Below are 15,328 nucleotides of genomic sequence, written 5' to 3' on the forward strand. Positions count from 1 at the left end.
CTTTTACGATTTTCTCCTTATCCTTGGTTTTCAGCAATACGCTGTCATGTAGTTTTATTTATCAAATTTGGAAGAATTTCAGGTATTATTTCATCAAGTATTTTTCTGACCTTTACTTCTTCACACATATCTTCAACTACTTGATATGTTTCCGTAGTTAATAGGCTCTGTTAATTTATTTTAGTCTTTTTTTTTCTTTTGGATGTGTCATTTTGGAGGGTTTTTATTGTTATGTCTTCAAATTCAGTTGCCTTTTCTTCTGCAGTGTTTAATTAGCTGGTAATTTCATCCAATAAAGTTTTAATTTAATACCTCTTTTTTTATCCCTATAGTTTTTATTTGTTCTTTTTTATAGCTCCCATTTCTTTTCGCATTATGTCTGTTTACATGAGCATATTTGTAATAGTTGTTTTAATATCCTTTTTTGTTAACTTGAAAGTCTTTGTCATTCTGGGTATGTTTTTATTGACTGATGTTTCCCCTAAGTATGGGTCACGTTTTCGTGCATTTTTGTATGTCTAGTAATTTTTACTGGATGCTAGGCATTGTCACAGTTACCTTTTTGAGTGGATGACTTCTGTTTCTTGTAAAGAATATTAAATTTTATTGTGGCATGCACTTAGGGAACTTAGAATCAGCTCATTTTTTTCAAAGTTTGTGTTAAGTTTTTCTAAGGCAGGTCTAGAGTAGCCTTTATTTTAGGTCTCTTTTATTTAGTTTTACTACCAAGATACAACTCTTCTAGGATCTCCACTGAGTTCCCTGGGTGTTAAATGAGATCTCTTCCCTTTGGCTGGATCTCTACTATCTCATAGCCTGGGTAAGCTTTAGGAATTGTTCAGCATACAGATTCTCAGTACTTCTTTCAATAGCTTTGTGGAGTTTTACCCTAAGCATTCACAGCTTAGTTTTCAGCAATAGATTCAAGGAGATCCCTATGCAGATCCTAGGCTCGTTCTCCGCATAGTTCTCTCTGTTCCAGTGCTCTGCCCCATAAATTCCAGCTGATTTAGCCACCCTTAACCCTGATCTCTGCTTGCTTAACTTGGCAAGACTGCAGTGTTATGCTTGTGTTCCTGCCCCTGCACCACTGTCTGGAAAAGTGACTCTTGGCAGAAAGCCAGGGAAATTGTAGGGCTTGCTTGTTTGTTTCATGACTCTCATTGATCACAGTTCTGCACTTCTTGTTGTCTAGGATTTGGAAATAGCTGTTTCATAAATTTGTCCAATTTCCTTATTGTTTTCAGTGGGAGGACAACTCCGGTACTAGTTACTCTGTCATAACTATAAGATAGTGATGAGCTTTTAAAAAGACCACATTCACAGCAGTGGTGACTATAAGCTTTTTTTTATACAGCCTCACATGAAGGAGCTTTGGGAACTGAAAAGGACTATGGAGAATCAGAGATCTTGAGATTTGACAGTGGTAGCAGAAGTCCAAGATGCCAGGGAAGATAGCTTAGCAGAAAATCTGACAGCCAGGCTAGAACAATCAGGATTTCTGATGTGTAGGCTTGGAATAGAATAGATTTCAGTATTTTCTATCTAAAAATTATTTGCCTCTTATTGAAGCAGAGGACCCAATATGAGATAGACAAGGGACTCTTCTTCTGATAATTGGATTGCAACCTTGGCTACATACTCGAATCATCGAGGGAGCTTTTACAAATCCTGGTTCTCAAGTTGTACTGAAAAAATAAATCAGTCTGTGGGATAAGTCTAGGCATGTGTATCCTTTAAAGCTCCTTGGGTAATTTCAGTGTGCTGCCAAAGCTGGGGACCACTGCTCTAAGGTGCTCCACTGCCAGCATGGAGGGTTAGGGTTAGAGTTAGTATTAGGGTTTCACTCTGGGGAGCTCTATTAGGTGTTCTGCATATCTTATCTCTTTACTATCCCCTTCCTTTCCTTTCCTGAACATTTTCTCAGCTGCTCTTGTTCTACTCAGAAGAAGACCCAGGTGATGAGACAGTGGGGAAGGCAAGGCAGGAGGTGTTGCAGTTGGGAGGAGGGAAGTGTGGTCCCAGAAGGGGGTACAGGAAAGAACCCAGGAAGGGACCCAGGAAGGAGGAGGCAGAGAGCAGATGCTGTGGAAGCCAGGGTGTGTGGGGGTCCCCATTTCCCCTTCCTTTCTTTCTGCTGTCACACTTCCTTCCCCTGCTCCAGGCCCAAACAAGTCTGGAGCTAGCCAGCTCAGTTGGTGACTGTCCAAGATCTTCTGCCCACACTTTCTGGCCACGATCCTCCTTCGGGGTGAAGAAAAGGCCCTGGAAGTCCCTTGCTATTTACTGAGGAAGTGTGGGCTTGTCTCCTGGGAACAGAAGCTGTAGACTTTCTGTGATGGGAAGTGCTATGGGTCAGAGCTCGTACCCTGCCACTGACTTGCAGAATGACCCTGGATCAGTTGCTTCTCCTCTCTGCACCTCAGTTTCCCCACTTCTAAAGTTAGAAGATCCAACTGCATGGTTTCCTTGATCCTCCATCTCTGTTTGAATGTGTGCAGGCAGCCTGTATTCCTTTGGGAAGGCTCCAAAAGTTGACTTTAAGGACCCTTTTCTCTCCAGAGGTGTGTGAGGTATGGTGAGTGTTGGCTCTGGCCTCCGCTCCTGGAGTGTGCCCAACTCTGAGGGACAGGCTGGAAATAAAGATGGTTTTAGTAGCTGAGAAGACAGCAGGTGGATTGTTGGATGTGTAATGGATCATTAAGTGAAACTGGACCTTAGCATGGCCTTTTCTTTTCCTTTAAAGCTGAGAAAAATGACATTTCAAAAGGGTCACGTTGGGGGCAGACAACATGTTTGTTTTGAAAAGGACCACTCAGCACTCCCACTGATGGTGTGGGAAAGGAAATACCTGCTCTCTGGGCTGAGGGTGTGTCATGGAGATTCCTGGAGATTGGGTGGGGTGAGGGTAGACAGCCAGATGGAGGGTGTGGGGAGAGGGCCCTGTCCTTGGAGGATGTCTGGGAGCTGGGTGGAAGCCAGTGCAACAGGGATTCTCAAGACAAGCTTGGGCCTGGGACTGTCTCAGGATGTGCTTGGAGCAGCAGTGCAGGAGGGATTTCTGAGCATGGAAGAAGGGGACAAAGCGGGAGCCAGGTCCCCAACCTAGGCCACGCAGCAATGCTCTGGTGGGGCTTAGCCACAGCCAGCAGCAGAGATGCCCTCACAAGGACGATGGGCAGAAGGGGCAGCAGTGGTGGGGCCAACGTGAGCAGGGAGACTGGAAGGCATGTCTGCGACCTTGCTTCAGAGCCCATGTGGGACGGCACCTGGGAACCCCCAGAAACATCTGGAGAGCAGACTATCAGAGAGCCCAGAGTCTCTGCATTGGGAAGGCAGAGACTCACAGTGCTTGGCCCACAGCTCACTGAGGCACCACACAGAACAAGGCAAAGGCTGATTACGAGAGCAAAATATGTAGCGCCCAGCGTCCGCAGGTGTGTTTACAGAACTGCTGCTGTGATTATCATCATTGTTAATGAGCTGTCATAGGAATGTTTTCATGAACTGTGGCCCAATTTACATCGAACTTTTTGTTGACTTCTGCTTGGTTACCAGAGTGCCACTGTCCAGGCCTTTCCCTAACATTTGTGGGGCCTACATCAAGAATGCAAATAGAGGCCCACATACTTTAACATCATAAATTCAGCCCACAACCAACTTTAGGAGTAATGTGAATTATTTAATTTGAAAATCTTCCTCATACCATATACAACTGTTATGAACACAGCACTATATAATGAGAGCCTCTGGAGGCACACACTGGAACATGAAGAGAAGTTAGGAAACGAGTGCTCAGCGTGACTGGGAAAGTACATTCTGTTAATGTCATGCCAGGTCACCTATTGCATTCATGCTGACAAGAAGGACTGGGCACGTTAATTTGTCTTTTCTTGATCTAAGCACTTCCAACTCCAACTACACACACTGCTCCTCTCCAATGCTACACCTTCACAGCATTCAGACAGTTGGCTTTGTTTTGAGGACACAGAGCAAAATCTCCAGAGATAAGTTTTCCTGGCCCGTAACTGGTGCTAATTGAGAAAATGAATGTAAGGTTTTGTGTTTATAATATGTGGGGTGCTTGAAAGCATGGGGCCCTTCTTGCTGAGTCAGCATTGTTTTATTTCATCTAATTTTAGCTTTGGACCTTAGAAATAGATATTTTGGTTGAGTGTACTCCTCAGTGCATGACACAATATAATCTTCGGTGTGTCCAAGGGCCTCTTAACATCAGACATAAACTTCAGGTTGAGTTTTTCAAGAGATGAAGGGAACTATCACGTTAGGCTAAATGAATTGCTAAGATGATGATTCTCCTCTATTTTGAGAAATGCAACTTAAAATGAATTTAAGATAGTTCAGCTTAACTCTTGAATTTTTGGTCAAAAACAATTTTGAGGTTTTTCCTCAATATCAGTTAATAACCTATCAAGGATCAGAAGGACCAACCCCATTGGACATAAATAAATATTTATAGAGGTGGATGTTTGGATTTCATGAGAGGAGGATAAAGGGAAGCAAAGAAGGGGTGCCAAGTTTGCAGGCTGGCTGCCTATATGTGAGAAACAGGTGGTACAGCTTGTCTTATGTCCCCATCACTGGCTTATCCACTGTGGTCTTCCCCAGCAGTCAGCCACTTCTCTTCCTCCTGGCCAAGATTCTCTGAGTTAGGCTTGCTGGCCTTCCAATCTCTGTGTTTCCTGCCCCCTGCTGTCCATTCAGCTGGCACTGCTGGAGCCTCAACAATGTTTCTGGTGTCTTTTCCAACCTCAGGGACCTGCCTGTGCTCTGTTGTGCCTATGTCTTTATCTCACCCCTACTGTACCCCCTGGAGCCAAAGGCTGTGCTTATAGAGACCCTCACCTTGGTTATCAATCGTGGAATGGAACACTGGGAATGAACACACCCGCGTAAGCCTGCCATGTTGGCAGCCAGTGGAAGGTGCCACTCAGTTCTCCCTCTGAGGGAACCTTTGGATGAGAGTGTAGTGAGCTGACGGCCACCAGCTGCAGCACCTTCAGGGTCTGTTGCTGTGTTTGAGCAGAGGCCACACTCTCCTGGGCAGCAATGGCCAATGACTGTGCACAGCAGAGGCACTAGGGCCTTGACAACAAGGCAGGATTTCTCTAATGGGTGATCTTGGTTCTAGAGCTCCCTCTTGGGCTGGCTGAGATTTTCCGGGGGCTGTACTGCTCTGAGGCTCTCCGTACCCACACACACCTCCGTCCTTCCCCATCTCCTTTTGCAAGGATCAGGACTGCATTGCAGTTTGAAGGCTCTTCCTGCCTCCTCCTGCTCCTTCTTCCCTTTCAATCTTCACAGTTATTTCCCCTAATAAATCTCTTTGCATTTCTAACTCCATCCTGCCATCTGCTTCCCGGAGGACCTGAATTGACCCGACTTGTGAGGCAGTCTGTGTTAGAAGAGCCATGTGTGGCTTTCCAATTGCTGGCAGAGAGGGAAAGAGTGGTTTGAGGGTAGGGTGGATCAGCAGTGGCCCGTCCAGAGCCACTTTCCTGTAAGAGCACTGCTTGAGCAGGAAGTGAAATGGGGCAAAGTGTAATGGGGCCCCTTGCTTGCTATATTCCCCTAGGTCTACCCCCTTTTCTGTAAAGAATATAGAGAGCCTGGGATCAAGGTCTGGTATTCATCTCCTCCTTTGGCCATTATTCACCCCAAGCTCCACTGCTTTTACCGGATCTTGCAACAGATGGAGTGCAACTGGGGAAGACACTGGCAGTGAGGCCCTATTTTCATTTGGCTAACTTTCCTACACTAAATTCATATCTGTTGCTACTTATTTGTGCAAATATCTTGTCAATGTCCATCTTCACCCTCAGAATATAAGCCCCATGATTAGGGGAACCCTGACTGACCTATTCAGAGTTGATTCCCTAGAACCAAAAGGGTGTCTAAAACATAACAGGTACTCAAAAATATTGCTTGATGAATAAATGAGTGGGTGAATGCAGGGTAGACCATATTCTTATTCTTCCAGCAGCTATAAAAACAAACCAAGAATTATATTTTGGTTTTTCCCAACAGTTGGGATGCTGATTATGCCAACAGTTGAGTATTCTAGCCAAAAAATATATGTCCCACATATATTTTTGTAAATGTAATGGGTACATTCCCTGTGATTCCTGTTTTAGAGCTGTCATCTTGTCTTCAAGATCGTTTTCTATTTTCCCCATGTGAAAACTGTTTCCAATCCCCTGCACCCAGACTTCCCCAAGAGGCTAAAGCCAGCTCTATCTGTGTTGGGTAACTTATTTAGGGTGTCTGAGATTATTCCTAACTCCAGGAAAGCCTGTGAGATGACATTCCAAAGAGCACTCCCCCACTGTCTTCTTTCATATGAATAATTACAGGCTCTTCTTCCCAAGGTTCTGAAAAAACTTCCCCATGGGCCAGAGTCCCTTGGAAAGTGGTCCAAGCCCAGTGTCAGTGAGGTACAGTCACACATAAAAACCATCCTCTATCACTTTTCACAGGCACGGGGCAAGCCCACAAGTAACCAATTTGTCAATACTGAGAAGAAAAACAATGGTCAAACTCAAGAGTTAAGTCCATTCAAGACTTGCTGGGTGATATGGTTTAGGTTTATGTACCCACCCAAATCTCAAGTTGAATAGAATCCCCAGTATTGGAGGAGGGACCTGGTGGGAGGTGTTTTGATCATGGGGCGGATTTCCCCCTTGCTGTTCTCATTACAGTGAGTGAGTTCTCACGAGATCTCATTGTTTGAAAGTGTGTAGCACTTCCCACTTCACTCTCTCTCTTTTGCCAGCCATGTGAAAATGTGCTTGCTTCCCTTTTGCCTTCTGCCATGATTGTAAGTTTCCTGAGGCCTCCCCAGAAGCAGAAGCCTGTACAGCCCACAGAACCTTAGGCTAATTAAACTTTTCTTTATAAATTACCTGGTCTCAGATATGTCTTTATAGTAGTGCAAGAAGGCACTAACACACTGGGCTTTCACAGAGTGGGGGAGGGAGGACTTTTCTACTCTTATATCTTCACCAAGGAACAAAACAGAAACTGTTTGCTGAAAAGGCAGTAAGCTGGGATGGTTGTTGCTGAGCCATGGCTCCTTTGAAAAATAGGGTTAGTTGGCTCATGCGGAATGTATTATATGTGCTCACAGAGGGGGCCGAGCTCTGAATAAAGTCCTGTGTTTCCTTCCCTCCTGGTTACCTCAGGACACTGAGACAACTAAAGGGCAAGTTACCAGACCAGGGATGAGTCCTTTCAACAAAAGAATCTCTCTATCTGAGTCTCACTCACTTGTGTACTCTGTCTGTCTTCCAGAAAACATTATATAGAAGGAAAGTTCTCCAAGATCAATGCAGGAAATAGTATATTCATTCAACAAACATTCATGACATGTGTTCCATGTGCCAGGAATTGCTCTAAGAGCTGAGGATGCAGCAGTAAAAAAACACATGACCCCTGTTCTTGTAGAGCTTGTGCTTTAATGTAGAGGAAAGACAAGGAAATAAACTAGCAGCAAATAAAAGGAAAAAGCAATTTCTGATAGTAATGAGTTCCAGGAAGACAATAAGAGAAGATAACGTGATGGAGAGGATGGGTTCTCTTTGGCTAGAGACACGGGTTAGTGAGGGGTTTGCTAATTTGGATTGGTAGTCAGGAAGTAGTGCAAGAAGGCACTAACTTCTTGCACTTCTTCACCAAACAGGTGCCATTTGAGCGAATACCTGAACAACCCCAAAAAGCTAGCCACACAAAGACGTAGGGGTAGCATTCTCCCGGTAGAAGGAAGAGCAAGAGCTGAGGTAGGAATGAACTACACGTGTTTGAGGAGTCAAAGGAAGTTCCAAGTGATTGAAGTGCAATGGACTTGGGGAGAGGACAGGACAGAGAAGTAGAAGGGGCCAGATTACATGATGATAACCAAACTCACGAACTAATGAAAACATCATCAGTTCTATGCCTCTCTCAATCTCTAGGCACTTAACACCAGGGGCCTGTTTATGTAGAAATTGCTGATTGACTATAGGCTGTGGGATCTGAGACAGTGTTGGTCACTTCCACAATCACACATATATGCAGGTGTATCTAGAATTCTTCATTGCTCCCAAGCTTCTGGCTGGTCCCTTCCATAATATTTCATTATCATGCTGGCTGAGTGGTTTGGCAGACTTGGCATTCCACCACAGCTACAGAATCCCCATTTAAACAGTTCATGTTATGTGAGAGAGAAGTGTTTAGGCTTTTTCTCTTCCCAGTGATGTCTCTGACTTCCACGTTAACTCTCTTGCTAAACAGCAGGGGGCTATAGATCAAGTCTGATTCAAAAAACTACACCAAAACTTCTCATTGGTTAAACCAGGGTTTTGCAGAGTTTTGTAGCACCTCCACTTATTTTCCCCAGTGATGTTTTTCTTCTCCTACTTTTTGTTAACTGTTTGTGTCAAAAGAGTCATTTGAAATTCATGCTTCCCACCCAGTGAATGAATCTCAGTGCCAATGTCCTTGTCAGGTGGTTGTCCATCCTTGGCTGGGGAGTCCATCTCCTTCTGAAGAAGGTGGTTCCTTTGTTGGACAACTTTAGTTATTAGAAAACTCATCTACCTATTGAGTTTATCTTCCAGTAACATTCGTTAGCCTGATATTTGAGGGGAGTTAGCTTGTAGTCTTAGAGTCTTCTCTTCCCCAGAATAACATCATCTCAGCTGTTCTCTCTGGTGAACTTTCCAGATCCTTAGAAGCCCTCAGATACACTTACATCCCTTAGGATTTTTCATTAAGAAATGACTGAAAATCCAAATCAAATTGGTTTAAGTCAACAGGGGAACTTAAGGGCTCATCTAACTGAAAGGTCCATGTGCCAGGACAGTCAGAGTTCAGAGGCTGGTTCTCCCAGTCTTTGGATCAGCCTTCCCTTGTGTTGGGTTCATTCTAGCCTCCCACTTGGTTGTCCCCAGAGCATGAGGCTCACATCAGAGTTTAAACGCGATGCTCTGATTGGCCAGTCCAGACTACGTTCCCGTGGTAGAGCAGGAGGAAGGGAACAACTGCTTCAGGAACAGAGTGGTACTGAGCATGAAGGAGAGGGGGTCCCCTGGAGGAGAAATGGGGTATAGCTAGCTGGAGATAAAAGTGAATAGACACCCTGGGGATAAAACAACAGCACTTTAACTGAGCCACAGATTTAAAAGTAACCAATATTTCCCACTTCGGCAGCTTGGGTACAATTAAGATCATATTTCTTCATGCAGTATTCCAATGGAAGACTTCAAGTCTCCAATCCCAACTCATCTTTTCCTCCTTCCTGGGGTCTACCCTGCTGGGATAAACCAAGAAGTGTCCAAGCTGTTAACTTATGTTTACTGTGTTTCGTCTTTGGTAGAAACAATGTGTGGTGTTTGGGGTGAAAGTAGAACTCAGACCTATTCCAGAAGCCAGAGATCAAGCATCACATCTGATGCTTCTGAGATGTATGAAGTTTCCATGCTGTTGCTGTTGCTGCTTCTGCTGCCACCCTCACCACAGAAGGGTGTCACACCACTGGTCACATTTAAAAACTTGACCAGCTGAGACTGAGCCTCCTGTTCGGGGGCTGCCTATGGCAGCAGCAGGGGTTCCTCTGGTTAGGATGGAGGTGGATTTTCCACTCCTCTCCTTCCCCACATCCTGGTGCAATTCAGCCAATGGTGTCCTTAACAAAGTACGGCCATATCTGGCTTCCAAGCATGTGCATAAACAAGTCTTTAATGTTTGAAGGCTTTTGAGGATGATGAAGAATTACTACTCTTGTACTCTGTTTAAAGATTCATTAATGTTCCAAATTTATCAAATAATTAGCATTCCACTAACTTTAAATATTTCTCAACATGTTCACACAATATTCACACAATTATAAATCGAAACTTCTTTATTTGATTAAAAGCTTCCAATTGATTGCAAATTATTAATCTTCTAGATATTTATCATATTCTATAATTATAAATCCATTATATCAGTTTTTCTTAAAAGCTTCAAATACTTTTAAAAACAACCCAAATATCACAGTGATTATAAAACTAATTATTAAACTTATGTTGAAACCATTTATTAAAGTGCTAGTACCTAGATTTAAGTATTTTATCTGCTTGTATCCTTATTCTTTCTTTTATTCTAATTTGTCATTTAAGTTCTTTTCCTAGGATTTCCACCCCCAAAGGAAATAAACAATCGATCATTTAGAGTAGCCAAGATTGTGGGATGTGAGCTGTAAATTCTTGAGCAGGACCAGGAACTTGTACCTTAAATCCCAGTCTCTGGGGGTCAGGCTGAGGCTGAAGCCCTTTGATAAGTTAGCTTAATTTTTAGTTCCCTGGAATTGGTGTAGATTTTAATTTTCAGAAGGGAGGTGTCTTTCCAGAAATGATTGACCCCTAAGGTTTGCATACTGGCTTCCTGACCTTCTGCCCTGCCACTGTGATTCTTGGGCTTGGTTAGGATCCCTGCAGGTGTAACTTTATGAGTAGCTTGAGGTCGAGTCGGGCCAGTCAGCGTCATCTTCGGGACATTTGATTCCTTTGTTATCTTGGAACCCACACTTGACTTCTTTGTAACTGGTTACTGTGAGTGACCACCCTGGCTGGCCAATTTTGGGTCTCTTCCCACGAGTCTTTGTCTGTGGCCTCTGGTCCCAGTCAGTGGGTCTTGTTCTTGGAACAGCAACTTACTTTTCCGGCTTTCCTTGGCTTAGTCACAATTTCTGTTTTTTAAAAAAATTTACATTTGAAGAACTTATTTTTACTTTATAAATATCTGTTTAACAGAAGAAATAAAATAACCCTATGTATGTGTACATAGGTGTGTGGATATGTGTATGTGTGTATATAGGTATACACACAAAGTCTCTCTCTTTCATATCTATTAAAATTACTTTAAAAATAATCTATTGTATCATATTCATTGTTTTTTTTCTTTTTTTTTTAAATCTTAACCAGGTCATTTGTAGTCTCGGTATTAACTTTTTCTTGAGTATTATTGTCCTCTGGCTTTTCATAAGCCCGAACTGTTTGAACCAGTTACATTTATGATTCCCCATTTGATGCTCAGAGTCCCAGCTCAGCCTGTGGGCCCTACAAGCCAGCTCCTTGTTCTATCAGCACTGCCTCAAACATCCCAGAAAACATCCTTACCTTCTGGCAACAACTAGAGGATGTTCCAAACCCTCCCCGATTTTTCCTTATTATTAGGGACCAAAATCTAGGCACTCTGAATGCACAGGGAAGTCAGGGGAGAACAAAATCATGTCTGTTGTTTCATTTTTGGAAAAAGAATTATTTTTTTTTTTAAGGAATGTGTTTGTCCCGGCTTTCCCAGTGTAACACGTCACGATACCTGCTTTTCATGGTTGGTGTTCTCTTTCATAGTCTGGTCTCAGGAGCCACTCCAGCTTTTCCTACCTTCACAAGATATAGCTCCTTCGATTCACTCTGCCAGCCTCTCCACCACCTAGAAAGGCTGGGCCAGGACGTGCTCCAGCACCTCTTATACCATAAACCTCTAACCCTTTTCCTCTTTGGTCATTTAACTCAGCACAACATCCTGGCCAGAGGTCCATCCCTACCTACCTACGCTTGTGGCAGTTTTGTTTTGGGAAGTTCAATATATCTCTCAATTCTTCTTCATTAGAAACCCACCTCATAGAAATGTCATCCTTTATTTATTGTTAGAAAAACAATGTATTTATTGGTGGTAGTTTAGGAAAGTCATTAAGTTACAGTGAAAAAAATAAGAATTAGGCTGGGTGTGGTGGCTCATGTATGTAATCCCAACACTTTGGGAGGCTGAGGCAGGCAAATTGCTTTGGGCTCACGAGTTCGAGACCAGCATGGGCAACATGGCAAAACCCTACCTCTTCTAAAAATACAAAAAAATTAGCCAGCTGTGGTGGTGCACCCCTGTGGTCCCAGCTATGTGGGAGGCTGAGGTGGGAGGATGGTTTGAGCTTGGGAGGTGGAGGTTGCAGTGAGCCGTGATCACGCCACTGCACTCTAGCCTGGGTGATGGAGCCAGACCCAGTCTCAAAATAAATAAATAAATAAAATACTACTACTACTACTACTAAGAAGAATTAACTATGTCTCTAGCTTCTCTTTGCAGACTGCCTGAAGCAAAGGAGGTTTTTAGGAAATTCAGCTTCATACCTGGTGAAATGTTATTTCACAGTGTTAATAGAGGTTACAACTGGGGAATGGCCATGGAAGTGAGAGGAGAAACTTTAATTTTTACTTTTTATACTCATGCATGATTGGAATTTCTAATCCAACACTTACTGCCTTCGTAATCATACATACAATTTTAAGTGCTTCGAATAATAAAAAATAAGTCACCCGTGGTTAACATTGCTAATACTTTTTGCACCTCCTTCTAGTCTTTTTTCTCTCTCAGGCATATATTTCTCTTAGCAACGTTTGAACTATAATCCATATTTAATTTTCCCCCCTACTTTTTATTTTAATTTAACATGAGGTAGCAAGCACTTTCTCAGGTTATCAATTATTCTTGGGAAACATAGGACTTATAGTAGTTGCCTGATATTCTATCATGAGGATTGATTAGGTTATCCTCCTACTGTTGGCAAAGAATTGTTTTTAATTTGGGAAGTACATGAAAAATCACCCATTTGAGATTCTCACTTTCCAGATGAGAAAACTGCAGTTCAGTGAAGCTAGTCATTTGTGCAAGCATGGCCAGTCTATCTGAGACTTGCTGGGATGGGATCTGGCACTCCTGAAGCCTGGGCCTCAGCTCTTGCTGCCGTCACAGGCCGCCTCCTGAGCCTCCGCAGGGCACTTCTGGAACCTAACTGTAGGGCACTGCCTACATTCTTTCTAAATTACATTTTGCAATTTGGGACACATTATTCCTGCCTGTCAAGATCACTTTTTATCTTCTGTCATAGAACCATTAGCTAATGAGGGACAGTATAGCCAACATCAGAAATTATGGCTTTTTCCTCTATCAAGATGTGCTTCCTAAATCATCTCTATGCCAAGGAAGGGGAAATACTGTCATAGCTCTGATCAGATAATTCCAATAGTCACCAGCAATTACAGGGAAGGGTGCTAATTAGCAGATCTCAGGCTGTGTTTCTCAGGGATCCCCTGGGTTCTGACATTCTGTAATCAGCATTCCGGCAGGATGCCTGGGCTCTGCCCGACGGGCTAGTGCTCACAGGATGGAAGAGGAATAATTATTGGGTGGGGAAAAGAAGGAGACGAGGGAACTAACATCTGAGGCTGACACTGTGCCCAGCACAGGGTGGCCTGGCAAAGATGACAGAAGCATTACAGGGAGGGGATCCTGCAGGATAGGACTGGTATGGTTTTGGGGAAAGCAAGTAGATCAGAAGAATCTCCCATTTCCTCAAATTAAGGAATACAGTCCCACCCCAAATCTGTATTATTAAACTCTAATCAGACATGAAGGAATTCATGGTGATAGAGAAGATTATTCTTAGAGACCTGAGGCTTATTCTGATTTTTTTCCTTCAAATTTTATGAAACACATTTTATCCAAACTTTAAAAATGAGTCTTTGACATCAGTGTCTGTCATTACTAGAACCAATTCTTGAGTCATCTAGTATAGTTTTTTCCAGACTCTAATGTTTGCTCCCACCTAAGTTATTTGACTTATAACCTCTTCAAAATCTCTCTTTAAAAATATTGTGGCTTGAGTTTATTCTGCATGGACATTTTTCATGTATTGCTCTTCAGAAAATGCTTAATTTATATGAAGCAGGGACCAGGGAATGTGATGGTTTCTATTTATGGTTAATGCTAATCCGTTGACCTTATGGTAGTCTAAATTTCTTACGCAAATTCCTTTTGCGTGATGTTAAAGCACATTCCCGAACTGCTATAATTATGTAATTTTCAATGTGAAAAGTGGACTTTGAGATGTAGTAGTCCAGAGCTAATATGGTGAGCAGTAAGGGAATGCTCTGTGTTTAGTGAGGCGCTGTTTCCATGGGAACTAAATCTTTTGAGAAAGACTCCTGGATCCCTGGGCTTCACTGTGAGCTGTGCATCCAGGTGACAAGACCAGGATTCCAAGTTCAGCTCTGACATGAAACACCAGGTGCCACAGACAAGTCCCTTAACCTCTTTGAGACTTAGCATTCTTATCTGTGAATTGAAGTCAGACTAGTTGCATGCTTACCAGACTTTGGAGTATCAGTGACCAGTAAGATATTTAAAATTTTGGAACAATTTTAGGTTCACAGGAAAGTTACAAAGATCGATAACTTCCCCTAATGTTATCCTTCACCCAGATTTCCTCAATGTTAACATCTTAAGTGACAATAGTGCATTTGCTAAAAACTAAAAAATTAACACAGCTGCAGTACTATTAACTAAATTACAGACTTTATTTGGATTTTCCAAGTTTTTTCATTGAAATTCTTTTTCTGTTCCAGGATCCAATCCAGGATTGCATTTAGTTATCATGGCTTCTGAGTCTCCTTCATTTTGTGGCCATTTCTCAGTCTTTCTTTAGTATGACCTCAATAGTTTTAAAGAGTACTGGTCAGATATATTACAGGATGTCCCAGACAGTAATTAAAAAAAAAAAAAAATTGGAGTCTAGGGTTGGCAATTTTTAATTTTGACATATAAGGTGTATGAATAAATTCTCAGAGTTGCAAGTGACAGAAAATCTGGTCAAAGAGAGAATTTCTTGGCCCATGTAACTAAAAAGTCCAGGGGCATATGTGGGTTCAATAGGACATTCATATCCAGTTCCATCTTGTCCCTTGGTTTGGTTCTTCTCTCCTTTGAACGGTTGGGTCATTCTCAAGTATGCACTCACCACATAGTTCCAAGATGGCTGCTGGCAGCCTTCATGGCTATATCCATCCAGGGGTGTGTGTGTGTGTGTGTGTGTGTTGTGTAAATGAGCATGTGTGTGCATGTGGTGGGGGTGGGATGCTTGCCTCTGTTTCACTTTCCCCACTAAGCTATCTTTGGCTCGGATTTGGCCATCTGCTTATCCCTGAGCCAGAGTGAAAAGATAATCCCATTTCTGCTCTGATATGAGGATATATTGCCCAAAGATGTGGTCACCATCTCGTAATCATGAGGGGAGCAAGCTGAGAGCTGCAGAATACACAACAATCTTAAACAGGGACAAGAACCTGAGTTCTGGGTGGTGTCGTTTAGCTGCTGAATTAACCAACCCTACTGCTGGGTTGCTCATATGAAATAAGAAACCTCCCTATTGTTTGAGCTTCTTTTAGTTGGGTTTCAGATTACTTACAACCAAAAGCATCTTAATTATACAATGATATTACATCGTACCTATTTC

Source organism: Pongo pygmaeus, chromosome 2, assembly GCF_028885625.2.
Source record: "Pongo pygmaeus isolate AG05252 chromosome 2, NHGRI_mPonPyg2-v2.0_pri, whole genome shotgun sequence".
Lineage (NCBI taxonomy): Eukaryota > Metazoa > Chordata > Mammalia > Primates > Hominidae > Pongo > Pongo pygmaeus.